The sequence below is a fragment of the Macrotis lagotis genome, chromosome 1 (genome assembly GCF_037893015.1).
Source record: "Macrotis lagotis isolate mMagLag1 chromosome 1, bilby.v1.9.chrom.fasta, whole genome shotgun sequence".
Lineage (NCBI taxonomy): Eukaryota > Metazoa > Chordata > Mammalia > Peramelemorphia > Peramelidae > Macrotis > Macrotis lagotis.
Window position 1 is genome coordinate 643908710 of NC_133658.1, and position 17435 is coordinate 643926144.

At 39.1% G+C, this 17435-nt stretch overlaps 1 long non-coding RNA gene across 2 annotated transcripts in view; it reads left to right on the forward strand.

The window, feature by feature from the left end:
* Window positions 1-5027: 5027 nt before the first annotated feature.
* LOC141522252 (uncharacterized) overlaps window positions 5028-17435 on the forward strand; it is a 29941-nt gene continuing 17533 nt past the window's right edge. The window contains exons 1-4 of one of the 2 annotated variants that reach the window (XR_012478168.1): window positions 5028-5094; window positions 10095-10184; window positions 11221-11367; window positions 13337-13421. This is a non-coding gene — a long non-coding RNA (uncharacterized LOC141522252). Of the gene's footprint in view, window positions 5095-10094; window positions 10185-11220; window positions 11368-13336; window positions 13422-17435 lie in introns of those variants that run through there. The other variant, XR_012478169.1, reaches the window with a different exon arrangement.

Consider the following 17435-nt stretch of genomic DNA (forward strand, 5'->3'; position numbering starts at 1 on the left):
TCATGATGACCCAAAGCAGATATCCTTGGTTTGTATTGAAACAGTAGTGTCTCAATTGCAGTCAGGAAGTGGGTGGGGTAGGATGGGAGTTGGGAGGGGGCAGGATGTAAAGTGGTTCCAGGTTCCCAAGTAGATAATGCTTTATTGACAGGTCGTTTCATTTTCAGTAACCAGTTCTGAGCACAACAGATCAATTTGCAATCATAGCAGTTCTATTTCCCTGGCCTCTCCAGACCCAGCACAGTCATCAACAACCAACATGAGGGGATTGAGCCTGAGCTGGATGCTCTCCTTACTTTCTCATCACAGAGATGCAGGTTGGAGGAGATCAGAGCAGGGACCTGTGGCACTTAGGATATTTTGGGTTCCTTTTCCTGTTGCTATTAAATGTCTCTTTGGTGTAGAATCAAGATCCTGGAAACTAGGTGGAGGTGGGGGGTGGTTAGTGGTGGTGTGGAATACAAGGAAAGGAGGAGATTTGGTCCTTCACCTTCAGGGAGCTTCCAGTCTAATGGAGAAAACCAAGGAAACTTAAGACATTTATAAAGAAACAAAACTCATTGTAGATGACAGTATTGCTTATAATGCTTGTGAATGTGAAAGGACAAGGCTATTCAGGAAAGGTTTTATAAAGAAGGTGAGTGTTGAGAAAGGTTTGGAAGAATATTAGGGAGGAGATATGGCCAGGAGGAAAGATGAGAGAGAGGCTCTTGTCAGCAGGTAGAAAGGCCTGTGGAAAGCATGAGGCAAAAACAAGCAAACTTGAATTCAACAACAAATATATCAAATGTTTATTAAACACACACAGTTTTCAAGAATCTGAGGAAGCAGAGTAGATAAATATAAACTAATAATAGCTCACATCTCTGTAGTACTTTTGTTGTTGTGGTTCAGTCATGTCTGACTCTTTGCAATCCCATTTAGGGTTTTTTTTTGGTAAAGATACTAAAAGGGTTGCCATTTCCTTTTCCAGTTTATTTTACAGATGAGGAAAATGAGGCAAAAAAGTTAAGTGTTTTGCCCAGGGTTTCTGAGGCCATATTTGAACTCAGGAAGATGAGTTTTTCCAGATCTACCAATCTATCTACTATACCACCTATTTACAGATCTATATTACAATTGACAAAATGTAAATTGTAAAGCAAAACACTATTTCATGACTCTGTGAGGTAGGTCATGGAGGTATTTTTATCTTCATTTTAAAGAGGGTAAAACTGAGACTCAAAGGCATTAATGTGACTTGCTCGAGGTTCCAGGTCTGGAAACTAGGCCTTCCTATTGAGTTCAGTGCTACATCATAATGAGATCCAGTTCCATTCAATTCCATAGGACAATACTTATGAATAGTGCTTGACTACTTGGCATGGGAAATCAAAAACAGTCCCTGCTTTCAAGGAGCTTATATTCTAGGAGAGGGAAGAGGAAGAAAATGTATACAATAACATAAATACAATATTCTTTCTTTAAAGGGGCAGTATTGGTAACTGGGGGACTCAAGAAAGACTGCCTTTAAGTTGAGAGATAAGGAGCTGAGTTTTGAAGAGAGCTTGGAGATAGAGGTGAAGAGGAAAGACATTGCAGTGAAAAATCATAGAGGTGAAATGTTAGATTCAGGGAATGAATAGTTGGAAGCTGTGTTTGTGCACGTGTATGTGCGTGTGTGTGTGTGTGTGTGTGTGTGTGTGTGTGTGTGTAAAAAGATTTAGAGGTCAAACTGGAAAGGTGGGTTCAGTCAGATTGGGAAGGGCTTTAAATACCAAACAGAAAAGGTTTTATTCCTTTTTATTTTTTTATCCCAGAGGCATTAGAAAGCCATTGGAGTTTCTTGAATAGGTGAATAAATATGTCTTATCAGTTTGATGTTAGATGAAGAAGGGATTGATGTCAGAAGAGAGTGGAAGTAGAAAGACCATTTAGGAAGTTTTTGCAGTAATCCCAGCAAAAGGTGACAAAGGTTTGAAGTCCAGGTAGTGACCTTAGAAGTAAAGAGAAGGGAATAAAAATGAGAGAAATAAGGTAGTCCTGAAATTCCAGGGACCCTATTGATTTCTCCCTCCTTTGCCAACAGAAATCCAGTATGAACCAGAGAATTTGTCTTTTTTGCCTTTGGAATCAGCTCTTATTTCCTCCCTATCACACCATCATGAAGAGGGTGATCTAAGCCCTGTACTCTAGGCAGCTGAGAATGGGTATATTTTAGTCTGGGTTCTGAGGTCTGGGTGGAGTTTCAGGGACTCTGCCCTTTGTGGCATTGATGGATATTCTGGTGGGAAGCAGTGAGGGCTGCAACCCGATCAATACTCTAATCAACACCATACAGAGCCTGAAGCACCCCCCCCTCTCCTAGGTAGGGGGTGGAGAGAGGAGACGAACGAGCAAGAGATTAACTCCCACTGCTTAGGACTCCACTCAGTGAATAATTGAATCAGTAGGGCACAGAAGGGAGGAGGAAGAGGAGGAGTAGAAGGAAAATCTTAGAGCTAGGCCCAGCCAAGGGGTGAAGGGTTTTTAGCTTTGAGTGAGGCTTAGGCAGTCTCTAATTGGAGGGAGTTGCTGATTTGATAGGGGATGCAAAGTAACAAGGCTTGTGACTTTGGGGTAAGATCCTGGACACACAAAAGGAACACTGCAAAGGGAAAGGTACTTTATCACTGCAATTATTGTAATAGTAATGATTATTAAAACTATGTACACACAAAAACATGCTCCAATATATTCAGCGGTTCATATTGCCTGTGAAGTTGAGTCCAGACTCCTTCATGGTACATTAAGGGCCTTGCCACCTATACACTCTATCTGGAGCCACCATGTCTTCTCAGCTGCATCTCCTACTATCTCAGCCTATAAAGTCTAGTCAAACCATCACTTCTCTCTGGCCCTCTCTGGCCCAACATCTATGTGTTAATGTTATCTCACTTGTTATTTCCTATTCCTAAAATTCTAAAATGTCTCTTCTTCTTCCTTTTAACTGTCAAATACATCCTCTTTTAAAGTCTAATTCAATAGCACCTCTTTCCTGCCATCCTCTCTCCATTTCCCTAGTCCCAGGGAACTTAATGAACTGCCCTCCTTTAAATCTCCCATAATAACTGACTTTCTAAATACCTGATGCACTTAGCAAACCTTGAATTTCTCACCTATCTAATCGATTTGCCCTAAGCTGTTAAAGCAAGCAGGTAAATACAGACTTGAAGCCAGGAAGATCTGATTTCAAATCTAGCCTTAGGCACTTCTAGATGTGTGACCCTTGGCAAGTCATTTAATCATCATTTGCCTCAATTTCTTCATCTGTAAAATGGGAATGATAACAGCACCTACCTCCTGGGGTTGTAGTGAGGATGAAATAAAATAATAAGTTGTTAAGTCCTTTGCAAACCTTACATTGCTATATAAAGGCTAGCTATTAATAGAACTCCTCGAAGGAAGGGACTTGGTTTAAGTTTTCCTCTTTATCTCTACCTCTTAGCTTCCTTTAAGTGCCAGACAAAATCCCACCTTCTATGAAAAACATTTTTCAAATCCTCTTAATGCTAGTGCCTTTCCTTTGTAGATTATCTCCAATTTACCCTGCATATATTTTGTTTGTACACATTGTTGTTGGCATGTCATTTCCCCATTAGACTGTGAGATCCTCCAAAGAAAGAACTGTCCTTTGTCTTTCTTTGTAATAATAATGACAATTGATGATTAATAATTAATTAATAATTAATAATAATTAATGGCAACAATAATAATAATAATCTCCCAACCTTTTTCCTTGCTCCTGGAATTCTAAGCCTTCCTGGAACTTCCCTTAGTCCTAACTTGGAATAGCCAACTACTCCATGCCCTTCTCAAGGAGGAACATCTTTCTGGAAGCCCCTCTCTTTCTTCCATTGGTGACTTCCATCTGGAGTCTCTATTTGTGGAGGAGCTTGGGTCAGCTCGCTCCTCATTCCCCTTCTAGTCCTGGTCTTGGTTTCCAGACTTCCTAACCCAGCCCCTTGCTTCACCCCACACTCCTGCTTTTCTGCTCCTTTTTGTTATGGTCTTTCCCCATCAGAAGGTAAGCTTCTTTGGGGACAAGGAGTTATTCCCTTTCTTTATTTTCACCTCTAATAATTAGCACAGTGCCTTTATTTAGTAAACTCTTAATAAAATGGTCTTCTCTCCTTCTCTCTGGTCCTCCCTTCTCCCTTTTCTTCCTTAGCTATAGGGGCTAATTTAATAAATGCTTGTTCAGGGGCAGCTAGGTGGTGTAGTGGATAAAGCACTGGCCCTGAAGTCAGGAGTATCTGGGTTCAAATCTGGTCTCAGACATTTAATAATTACCTAGCTGTGTGGCCTTGGGCAAGCCACTTAACCCCATTTGCCTTGCAAAAACCTAAAAAACAAATAAATGCTTGTTCAGAGGCAGTTAGATTATGCAGAGCCCTGGCCCTGGAGTTAAGAGAATCTGAGTTCAAATTCTACCCCAGATACTTATTAGCTATAATGCCCTAAACAAGTTACTTAACCCTAGTTGCCTCTAAAAAAATTCCCCTCCCCCACCATGCTTGTTTATATGAAATGAATGTAAATTAATGCTACTAAAGCAGTTTTATCTCTCTCTCTCTCTCTCTCTCTCTCACACACACACACACACACACACACACACACACACTTCACAAAATTCCTTAATGACTTCCTCTTACCTGTAAGATAAAGTAGAAAATCCTCACCCTGGAATGTAAAATCTACTACAATCTGGTCCTTGTCTACCTTTTCAGTAATATTTCATTTTCCTGTTAACCTGTTAGCTATTCCCAGTTATTATTAGTTTCTAATTCTTTAAATTACTGTGTATTCATATACTTTATATACTTTTATTATAGGTCTAGATGGCACAGTGGATAGAATTATGAATCTGGAGTAAGAAAGACCTGAGTTCAAATCCAGCTTCAGATATATACTTGCTGTATGACTGACTCTGGGCAAGTCATGGAATCTCTGTTTGCTTCAGTTTTCTCATCTATAAAATAAGGATAATACTATTACTTAACTTCACACCAGTATTGGTGTGAAGATCAAACTAGATAATAATTGTAATGGACCTAACACTGTGTCTGGCATAGGGTAAGTACAGTCTCAATGATAGCTGTTATTATCATTTACTTACTTATGGACATGTTCCACTCTCCATCCCTACCTCCTTCCCTAACAGAATGTAAATTCCTTGTTCACAGGGACTGTTTAATCACTCTTTGTACCCTTTGGCCCAATGCACATAATAAATGATTAATTAGTTGAACTGAAATGGATATATTACATTATATATTAATTTTATAGTCATATGTATATGTCTTAACCTCTTCTATGCTGTATAATATCAGGGGCCTTTTCATTTAAAAATTTTATATTTTTTCCCTAATGCATGGCATCCTACTCTGTATACAGCAGACTTTTCATAAATGTTCATTAGACGAATGTTAAATGCACAGTGAACCAGTGAGTCTCCATGCTGGTGAAACAGAACAGTGACACAGATGATTTCCAACAGGAAATTCAATCATAAATTCTTTTTAACTTTGGGAGGGAGGCCTTATATGTTGAGAGAAATGAGTTTATCTTCCTAATATGTGATTCAGGTTAATATTCAAATGAATTTATTACCTCATGCTTAGGCTTATATCTTTCCTATTTCCTTCATCTTCTCTAGGTCCAACCCATTTTTGAAAAATTTAACTTATGTCTTGTCTCTTCTCCAAAATGGCACCTGATTTCCCTTGTCTACAGTGCTATCTTTTTTTACACTGATATCTCAAAGCACTTGTTGTCTAAATGCCTCATTTCTCTCATCATTTATTTATAATATGGTATCATTATTTAAACCAGAATAGGAATGGAGATCTACAAAGATTTTTTTTAATCTTTTCTTCTTAAAAATAGATTTTCATTGATATAATTTGTTTTTTATCACTACATTTCCCAACATATCCCTTCTCATCCCACACTCAGAAAGACATCTTTTATATGCAGAATAGAAAAGGGGAAAAAATTTAAAAAGCTAAGCAATATATCAAGAAAACCTGGTATCATATATAGTGTTCCATATCTATTGTCTCTTATCTTTCCAAACCTCTTAAAATTTTTGGAGTTAAACTAGGTCATTATAACTTCTCAGCTTTAATTTTTAAAATTTTCATTGTTGTTCTTTCTATTCACAGTGTTGTAGTCATTGTTATATTGTTTTTCTGATTTTTGCTAGCTTTATTTTGCATCAGTTCGTATATCATCCCATATTTCTTGATAGTTATCATATTTATTTTTTCTTTTGATATTTAACTCTTCCATTTCATTTATATAGTACAACTTTTCTTTCTTAGCTGATTGGTTGTTGTCCTTCTTTCTCAAAGAGGACAAAAATGACATTACTATGTTGGAGTCAAGTACAATATGTCAGACTGTGGCTAATCAGATCAATATGAGCTCAGAAGGCCCCACCACATGAACATTTGGAGTGCTAATGTCTCTAAATTTCTGCATCTAACAGTATGATTTGCAAATACATTAGATTTAAGTGAGGCAGAGTTGCACAAAATTATTGACCTCATTCTCTTTTCCAGAATCATTGGAGTTCAGTGGCCAGAGTTAAGAGGACTGATGATGACTGATGACTTTGATGTCTTTGAAGTATAATTAAGCTCTAAGATTCCACAATGCCTGTTTCAAATGACTTTATGGCCATTGGAATAAATTGTTCTCATTCACCCATTTCACCTGGGGAAAGTTTTCACATGCTTGGGATAACCATTCCTTAACTCATCAATGGATTTGAGACTCTGTGGTTACCCTCAACCTACTGAAATGGTTTATCAGGATATGTCTCCTGCACATGCTATATCTTTTTGTAGTAATAGGTGAGAGACAAGTGAATCAGGTAGGCATCAAAGGTTGAAAGCAGCCCTGAAAAGGGTTGGGCAACCCTCACAGCAGAAGTACTAGTCTTCCCTGAAGAAATCCCTTTTCTTAGCTTTTCTCCCATTAGTGGGCATCCACTTTATTTATAATTCTACTGAAAAGATTTTTGTAACAATTTATTTTAGTCATCAAAAGCACTGAAGCTATCACAATTCTACTCTACCATAATAGTCCCACATCTACTTATAGAAAGAATAAAAAAGACATTATAGAAAATAAAAATTGGAAAAGCACTTTGATTAGACCATAGAGAAGAACTATACTGGAGGTGATGTAATTATGAGAGCATTGAGGGAAACTAAAAGATTCGAAAGAAAACTAAAGGAGTGATAGATACCAAAGGTATGGAAAACATTTGGATATTTATTAATATTGAAAAAAGGTGACCAAAAAAATCCATAACTTTTGGCCAATATAGCAATTCTTTCCTATCTGGGGATAATAATAGCATCTGTCTTCCAAGGGTATTGTATGGGTAAATTGAGTTTATATTTGCAAACTTTAAAATCTTATTTGCTAGTTATTGCTGAGACTTTCAATCCTATGGTCCTAAGTCCAATTTCTTCCCTGGTCAGGAATTCTGGAGTTGGAATTCTTGCACTGTAGAATGTTGGACAAGATGATGTAAACTTTCTTCTGGCTCTCTTTCTCTCTCTGAATCTCTGAGAAAGTTAGGAAAGAAGAAAAGAGGATAGGCCTGAGTATTATCTCAGTATTCTTTCTTTGGATCAGTGTGGACATAAAAAGAGGTCAACATTACTAATGAGGAGACCTGGATTCTGATTCCATCTCACTATCAGGTAGTTGTGTGACATTTGAAAAATCAGTTCCTTTCTTTAGGTCACAGCTTCCTCATCTTCAAAATGAAAGGGCTAATGGACATCTGAAGTCCTTCCTACCTCTGACATTCTGAGATCTGATTCTCCTTCCTCACAGGCATCATGTCTTGAAGTTGTTTCCTTTTCTTTTGTTAAATCTCTCCTCCAAGGCCATTTTTTGTTTGCTGCTTGGACATCAGTAGCCAAGACCCATCATCCCTCCCATCTGTTCAGAGTCATCTCATCACTTTGGCTCGAGGGCCTAACCCAATTCTCAGAGGTATGTGGGCATGTGTGCAGATATGAAAAGATACAAACAACATGTTGGAGAACTAAGGTTGATACAGCAAAGTAAGGGATAAAAGATAAGAACGACTGGGTCTTAAAGGACAGATGCTTCTAGTGGGACATTTGAGAATTGAACAAGGTCAATAACCAGGTCACTCATTCCCTTATGGGTCACTGGGTTATTTATTTGAATCTTTCATCTGAATAACAAAAATGAATTTTATTTCAATAAGCATCAACTGGGTTAATGTTTAGTTGACTTAAATTAATTTCTTGCTGAGTCAATAGAGTTAATTCTTGTAGAGATGCAGAAGTGTATCAGAGAAGTATTAGTATATAACTGGGAGAGACAACATGGGTCATTTAGGTCACTCCCTCTTCCTTTATTTTTTTATAGGTGAAGAAACTGAAAGTCAAAGGAGTTTAGAAACTTGCTCAGGGTCACCCAGATAGTCTAGTGCCTATTTACCACACCATAACCTTTTTACCCCCGGTTTCTCAACCAACTTTTTTCAAAAAACAGCAACCCTGGAAAAAACAATACTAATAACATATATTTCACCTAACTGCAAATATGTAGCAGTCAGGCTCAGAGCCACACACTTTTCAGAGTGCTATGTTCTCTAGTTTCTGTGGACTTTGTGTTGACCTAATGTGGAAGAAAAATCATCAACTTCCTTTAATTTTTTTTTTATTCATTAAATTTTTGTTTTGAGTTTCAATTTCTCTTCCTCCCTCTACCCCACCCCCATGCATTGAAAGGGCAAGAAACATGATTACTATTATTTACATGATGTCATATTTTCATATTAGTCATGTTGCAAAAAAAGGGCAAAAAAATAAAGTTAATAAAACAACATGCTTCATTCTTCACTCAGAATTCTTCAGTTCTCTCTAGAGGAATTTTTTTTATCATGAGTTCTTTGGAATTGTCATGGATCATTGTATTGATCAGTATAGCTAAGTTGATTGTCATTACTCCATTACTATTACTATGTACATTGTTCTTCTGGTTCTGCTCACTTCACTTTGTAGTAGTTCACATAAGACTTCCCTTTCTAGACCCACTTCCTTCATCCCTTATCATTTCTTCCAGAACAATAGTATTTTTAAAATCACAATCATATACCATAATTTGCTTAGCCACTTCTAAATTGATGGGTAATCCCTCAATTTCCATGTGACCAACTTCCTAGCCCACATCCATCCCTTTCCCCATCAGACAGGGAAGGAGTAAGCAATTAACTGATAGTACTGCTCAGCCCTTCCTCAGTGTTTTAATACTTTAAAAGAGTTGTGATTCAGTAGTTATACGAGTTTCTTTTGCTGAGGCAAATCTCAATTGCCTTATGCCTTAGTATTCAATTAATATTTTTAAAGTATCTACTAAATACAAAGCACTGTGCTGGGTACTGGGAATATAAGTCATCACCATCATCATCATCATCATCTTTATCTCCATCATCATCGCCATTACCATCACCTCCATCACCAATCACATGCTCAAGAAACTGACATCCTCCTAGATTAAACGCTGGGTCTGCTTGTAAATATTTAATAACTGGCTTTCTGAAAAAAAGTTGCTATGATGTACTTCAAAGATTAATCTATATTTCTTATGTCTAAAAATCAACAACATAATAAAATGAACCCAATTTTCTAGGTGTAAATGTTACAAATCTGAAAGAATGAAAAGATGTTTATGCTCCCAACAGAAATAGGAAAGTATGAAGCTGCTATGATCTCAGAAATTCATTCACACTAGTTATCTTTCTATTGGTAGGCCTCTTTGAACTTTATCTGACCATCAGATACCATCTATAGCAAATATATAATTGGTTGGATGCCAGTAACTATGTTTGATCATCGTGACCTTCAAGAACCCATGGTTACCACCATGCTATGATGAGGCATTATAATTCCATATGTTTTTACTTTGGCAGCCTTGCTTATAGCATATTGATGAGGTTTGGAAATTTTCTCAAATATTTTATTTTCAAATGTTCCATTATCCTAACTTTATCATCTTCTGTTTGATTTTGGACACAGATACCTCTTCTGGGCAAAGTGGAGCTCCAGAAAAGATTATAGTCATCTCCCAAGCAGCTCTATATAGTAACTGGGGGACCAGGAATAGAGGTAATTTTTCTAACCTTGGTAATATGTCAAGGATGCTTCTGGAGCATGAAGTTAGATAGAAGTTATCTTAATATGGAGAATCCTGGAATTGGAGTCAGAAGATTTGGAACTCAAAATCCCTCAATACCTTTGTGTCCTCAGGAAGGATATAATTTTTCAAAACCTCAGTGGTCTCATCTATAAAATAGGGATAACTGCACTTATGCTAACTTTTTTTTTATAAAGAGTGTGTCATTCTATCTTATTCACAGAAGTACAGTGGCCACTCATGGACCTATCTCAATACTGATCAGCTTTAACTTCTTCTATTCTTCTGACCTAAGCCATTCACTGGTACTAAAAGTCCTGCGTTTGGTGGCTTCACAGTCTTCCACTCCTGAGGTTTCACTATATTTGGTGCTGGACTTAGTAAGGACACAATTAGCTGTACCTCTAACAAAGTTCAGAATATCAGAACTCAGCTTCCCCAGGGACAGGGCCCACAGGAATGCTTCACTACACCCAGCCTCACTAACAAAAGAGAGAAATGCTATGTAATGGTCAAATGCCACATTTTTTTTGAACAATTTGGCTTGTGGATCATTGCTTTTAAATTCACACTATCTCTCTCCACACTTTTCCTTGTTTATAACTAGAGGGGATTAGAGTGAAAGCAGGGAGATCAGTTTAAAAAAATTTTCCAAATGTGGGGAGTATTCAGCAGTCCTTTGATGAAGTTTCTTTACGTCATATAGAGGAAAGAGCACTGCCCAGAATTTCACAGGTATAGATTCCAGTTCTTTTTCTGACACCTTGGACAAATCACTTCATTCTGTTGGACACTAGGCATCTCATCTTTAAAATGGAAGCCATTTGTCTCACCTGGAAACTTAGAATGTTACAGCCAGAAGGATAGAAACAACTAGGAAGACCAGTGGTTGTTGCTTATCCTTTGTTATTGAAGAGGACCAAGGGGGGTGATGTGTTGATTTGTGTGTGAATGTGATTTAAGTGAGGCAGCACTGCAGAAAAGTCAGCTTCACTCTCTCTTTTCCAGAGTCATCAAAGTCTAATGATGACTTGGAATGCAGTGGATGACCTTGGTGTCCTCAATGTCTGACCAAACTCTAAAGCGCTCCACAGCGCCTGCTTTCATCTGACTTTATGACTGGAAAAGATTGCTCTCATCTGTTCATTCTGCCAGGTAAAGCCTTCACATGCTTAGGGTAGACATCCTTCTAATTCACTGGCAGGCTATAGATGTATCATTACTTTCAACCATCATCAGAGATGGTATTACGGTGGGGGGGTGGTGGCCGCAGCTTAATTTATAACTTCTTGTAGCAAAGGTAGACACCAAAGATGAATGAGCAGTCCTGTAAAGGGCTTGCAAGTCCTCACACCAGAAGTGTATCTTTATTGAATACCCCACACACCCCAAGAGCAGTGGATAGGAGAATGAGGAAATTCTGAGTTGAAGTCTGACTAGCTGTGTGACCCTGGATAAATCATTTAACCTTTGAACGAGTCCATTTCTAAAATTGTAAAGTGAGGATCATAATAGCACACACCTCGCAGGCTTTTAAATTCACACTATCTCTCTCCACACTTTTCCTTGTTTATAAGTAGAAAGGATTAGAGGGAAAGCAGGGAGATCAGTAAAAAAACTCCAAATGTGAGGAGTATTCAGTAGAGTTCGTCCTTTGGTGACGTTTCTTTACATCATATAGAGGAAAGAACACTGCCCAGAGTTTCACAGGTATAGATTCCAGTTCTTTTTCAAATTTTTGTAAAATGTTTACCACAATGTCTGACACATAGCAGGTGCTTAATAAATTTATGATCCCTCCCTCCCTTCCTGCAAAGGAACTTTATAGTGGAAAAAAGTGAAAAAGACATGGATTCCTTTGCTATTTCCACCTACCTGACTTTGAGACCCAGATGCCTTTTGTTAAGATTAAATGAAAGTTCTATGAAAGGGGGTCCCTGTGGATCCCCAAATATTGAATGAAGGATGCAGAAGAAATTTTCCAACATGCTGAAGGGCGACCTCATTGGAGAATTACAGAGATCACAGACAAGAATCACAGAGGATGAAAAGGAAAGACTGGATTGTGATCTGCACTGATAGATAGGCTACCCACTTCATGGAAATCAAATCTTGGTAAAAGCATTGACTTGCAATCTGTGCATTAGGCCCTGACTTGTGACAATATAGTGGTAAATAAATATTTGAGTTATTGCTCAAATACACATAAACCTTCTTACTTATTCTAGAAAGAAATAGACAGTGCCAATACCTGATTTGTTTTTTCCTGAACCCCTATATATCTGCCTTATCTTGGGAAACATTTAGAATGCTAATACTTGATTTGTTTTGTTACCCTTCTCTCTCCCCAAAAGGATGTTCCTCAGTTTCCCCGTAAGCATTCGGATGGAGACATTACATCCAGGATGGGTTTTATTTAACCTAACAAAATTTACTAAACAGGCCCTTACTCTAGTCCCCCAGTAGTTACAAAATATTTCCTTTCCCGGAGGGTGTCAAACTTTCCTCCCTTCTGGTGGATTCCACTTTTGACTCACATCTCTCTTGACTTTTTGAGAAGGGATAAGTTAGAACTGCTTCTTAGAACCTGTGATTCTGTATTTTGCTGACTCTTCTTCCACTTCAGGACCATATCAAAAGTGTGACCTGTGAGCTTGTTTCCATGTCCAAGGAGATTGGGGGGTCTCTGACTCCCTGTCTTTTCTTGTTGAGGCTTTGAAACAGTTCCTGTCTTTCATAAAGACTCCATATCCTTTGCCTTTTTCCATCAAGGTCCTGTCCCTTTTGCCTGTAAACTCATCATCTCTCTTCTAGGCATTGCCTTTTTCTGTGTCTCTGTCAGACACTGACCTCACATTTACACAGAGGCCACCTGCACACACATGTTTCTCTCTGGCTCTAGACACAGCACAGTAGTGCCGGCATGTCTCATTTTCAGGTCCAAGCCTAAGGTCCAGCTGGGCTTTGTAGAGCTTTTTCATTCTTGGGAAGTCAATTCTGAGGAAGTTATGAGTCAGCAACTGAACAATGGTCAGGAGAGTAGTTAGTCAATCAGTCAATAAACATTTATTATATAGCAGTGGTGTGCCAGGAAACTGAATTGCTTCCATTTAAATTGTCTTAGGAAGATTCTGAAGATCACCTGGCAGGAGAAGACATCAGACACTGAGGTCCTTTCTCGAACTAAACTGCTAAGCATTCACACTTTACTGCAGAGAGTGCAACTTTGATAGACTGGCCACGCTGTTATTTGAATGTTAAATGTGAGCTTGCCAAAAAAGATTATTTTATGGAAACCTCATACAAGGTAAATGGTCAGAAGAAGAGATACAAGGACATTCTCAGGGTCTCTCTTTTTTAAAAAATTTATTTATTCTTGATTTTACAATTTCCCCCAATCTTGCTTTCCTCCCCCCCACCCCCCACAGAAGGCAGTCTGATAGTCTTTACATTGTTTTCATGCTAATACATTGATACAACTGAATGTGTTGAGAGAGAAATCATATCCTTCAGGAAAAAAATAAAGTATAAAAGATAGCAAAATTACACAATAAGATGCCACTTTTTTAAAAAAAATTAGAGGTAATAGTCTTTGGTCTTTGTTCAAACTCCATAGTTCTTATTCTGGATACAGATGGTATTCTCCATTGCAGAGAGACCCAAATTGTCCCCGATTGTTACACTGATGTAATGAGCAAGTCCATCAAGGTTGATCATCACTCTCATGTTGCTGTTAGGATGTACAATGTTCTTCTGGTTCTGTTCATCTCACTCAGCATCAGTTCATGCAAATCCTTCCAGGCTTCTCTGAAATCCCATCCCTCCTGGTTTCTAACAGAACAGTGGTGTTCCATAATGTACATATACCATAATTTGTTCAGTCATTTCCAATTGATGGATATTCTCTCAATTTCCAATTCTTTGCCACCACAAACAGAGCTGCTATGAATAGTTTTATACAAGTGATTTTTTACCCTTTTTCATGATCTCTTCAGGGTATAGGCCCAGTAGTGGTATTGCTGGTATGCACATTTTTATTGTCTTTTGGGCATAATTTCAGGGTCTCTCTTAAGAACTTTGGGAGTTGATTGTGTGACATGGGAGACACTGGCATAGAACCACCCAGCATGGCATGTCCTCATCAGAGAAGGTGCTGTCATCAGCAAACCAGAAATGTAGCTCAAAAGAAGTGAGATGTGCAAATTTGGAGAATACTCTACTTAATGGGCTATTTGTGCTTGATCTGTGGTAGAGCATTCTGAACTAAATTGATCTGAGGAGCTACAGTTGAACACACTAGAACTTGACTCTAACATACTGATGCCATTTTGGTCTTCTTTGAAAACCAAGGACAATGGCCAACCAGCCAGTCGACTATATATTAGGCACTGTGTTAAAGCACCAAATACAAATAAGGGGGAAGGGAGTGAAGAGAGAAAAGGAGAGAACCCCTGACCTCAAGGTGCTTACAATCAAATGGAGGAAGGAAAACACAAAAGGAAAAGGTGGGGGGGAGAAGGTGCCTGAGTTGGGTCATGATGCAGAGTAAGAGAAGTCTCAGAATAATGCTTCCAGGTGATGGAAAATGAGAATAGAGCAGAAGGAGGGAGGAGAGGGGAGACAATGAAAAGTCACACTTTGTCTAGGAGAGAGAATGTAGCAAAATGGATAGAATGAATGGACCTGGAGTAAGGAAGGAGTAAATTCAGCCTTAGACACTTACTAGCTGTGACCCTGGGCAAGTCACTTAACTCTTGTCTGCTTCAGTTTCCTCAAGTATCAAAAAGGTTTAATAGCACCTTTTCTTCCAAGGTTGTTGTGAGGATTAAATTAGATGATATTTGCAAAGTATTTTGCTAACTATAAATGCTGGGTATAATTACTATTATGTGACACCTCTTGGCCTACGCCTGCAGCATTAGCTTGTGAAAATTTGAATAAAAATGTATGGGGTTCTTATTATTGTTATTCATGCAGTTTTCCTACCTCAGAATAATAACACCTATAAAGCTTTAATGTTTTCAAATGCTTACATTCATTATTTCATTTGATCCTCATAACAATCATGCCAGGTTAAGTGTTACAGCCATTATTTTCTCCATTATATGAATGAGGAAAGCAAAGCTCAAGGAAGGTTAAGTCATGGCCAGACAGTAAGTATCTGACAGGAAGAATTTGAATCCAGATCCTTCTGATCCAAGGCCTATACCATAGTGCCCCAGTGGTCTCTCTTGGTTAGGAGAACCAAGAAGCTAGTGTTCCCATGACAGCTATTTCCAATTCCTGTCACAGGTGGTAAGTTGTTGCCCCCCAGCAAATGGGGAGGGACAGGTTTCACTGGGGCTTCCTTAGGTTGGGTCTTGGACTGCACCAGAGAACACGTCCCACTCCATTCATCCTGCCTGTGAAATATATAAGAATTACTTCTGATGGGAGATGAAGCCTATTGGAACATAAAACATGCAGAAAATGAAATATTCACTTTCCTCCTGGACCTAGTAATGGCTGTTATGTTTTGTATTATGAACCATTAAAGTGCTGAGGCCAGAATGGAAAAAAGATCCTGGTTCCTATCGGGTCCTGTGGATAAACAACTGCAGGTTGTGGCTAATAAAATGAGAAAGTTGAAATACAGTTTCAGTTTAGTGCGAGTTGGATATTAATAGCTCCAGGGACAGGCTCAAAAGGGAGGAGAAGGAGGGAAAGAAAGGCGATGTGAACACCATTAACATCCAATTTCCCCAAGAACCAGGAGCAGTTTGAGATGCTCCGACTGCCTGCTGGAGAGAGGCCGAGGAGGGAGATAAGAACCCGAGGTGTTACTGTCAAAACGGCTGACACTGCAGCTTATCTGGAATCGGGCTCTGCTTTCAGAGGGCAGTTCCTGCTGGGGGGTGGGGTGTAAGGGTGAGGAATGCAGCCCCAGATATTGGGGGAGAGAGAATAAAGGAGAAGTTTGGGGAAGCCTGGGTCCTGAGATCATTTGTACCCAGGCTCAGAGCTCTCTACTTATCTGCCCACCACCAGAAAGGTGAGAAATAGTCCTAGAAGGCTTTTGCCCAGGGCAGAGTGCTTATAGGTTTGAGCCTTTGCTGCTTCCCTGCCTCCCCAAATATATAAATATGTAGGACCTTCCCCTTCCTTTTAATCTCTCCTTTCCTGCCCCTTATATGCCCAATTGCCCAAGAAATGGTCCATTGGCCTCCTACATTGTCCCACAGGACTGTTGCTAACAATTTTGGCACCTGGAACCAAAGGATTGATGGTATTGGGGCAGGGAAAGAGGAGATCTTTGGAAAGTGATCTTGGCTTCAGATACAAGGCTTTATGGTGGAAAGGACCCTATGGAGGAGAGTTAGAGACCCTGTGACACATTGTTACTGGGTAGGTCGCCATAAGGAGAGGGAATAAGATAGAGCCAGGTCAGGGAAAGAGTGCCTTGGATCTAGGAAGGGCTCAGGATGCTTTCTCCATGCAGAATGGCTTTCAGTTACAAGATTTGTAGATGTATTTCATGTGGATCAAATGTAATAGTTACATGTAAAAACAATTTTTAACATTCACTTTTAAAACTTTTGAATTCCAAATTCTTGCCCTCCTCACCCCCCACCCCTATGGAGAAGGCAAGCAATTTGATATAGGTTATACATGTCTAACTATGTTTCAAGACATCTGTCATGCTTCTCCAATTCCTTTCTGGTTCTGTATTGGGTAGAAATGCTCTCCTTCGGCAAGTCTTCCCTGGCCATATCCATTCATTTCTCTCTCTCTCTCTCTCTCTCTCTCTCTCTCTCTCTCTCTCTCTCTCTCTCTCTCTCTCTCTCTCTCTCTCTCTCTCTCCCTGTCTCTTGCCATGCAAAATCACTTCATGATTTTAATGGAATGTTGTTATGTATATTTCCCAGATCACCTAACAGGGAGACACTCATGTGGTAGTAGGTGTCAGGGATCAACTTCTGGGAGAAGATTCTGGTTTTCCTACTTACCACATTAGTGGGAACAGCCTCTTTCCACTGGCAGCAAAACTAAAACAGTGTCTGAATTTTAAAAACTATTAGACTGAACCAGTTTTTCTCTCTTGACTCTGCCTTATAAATTGATCTGGGTGAGGGGGAAGACTTACTTCTGCCACCCCCCCCTTTTAAAGCCCTGTAGTCCTGAAAAATTGGGTTTCTCAGGGCTGCAGGCGTTTTGGTTTGTGTTTTTATCTTTCCAGTTCTAGG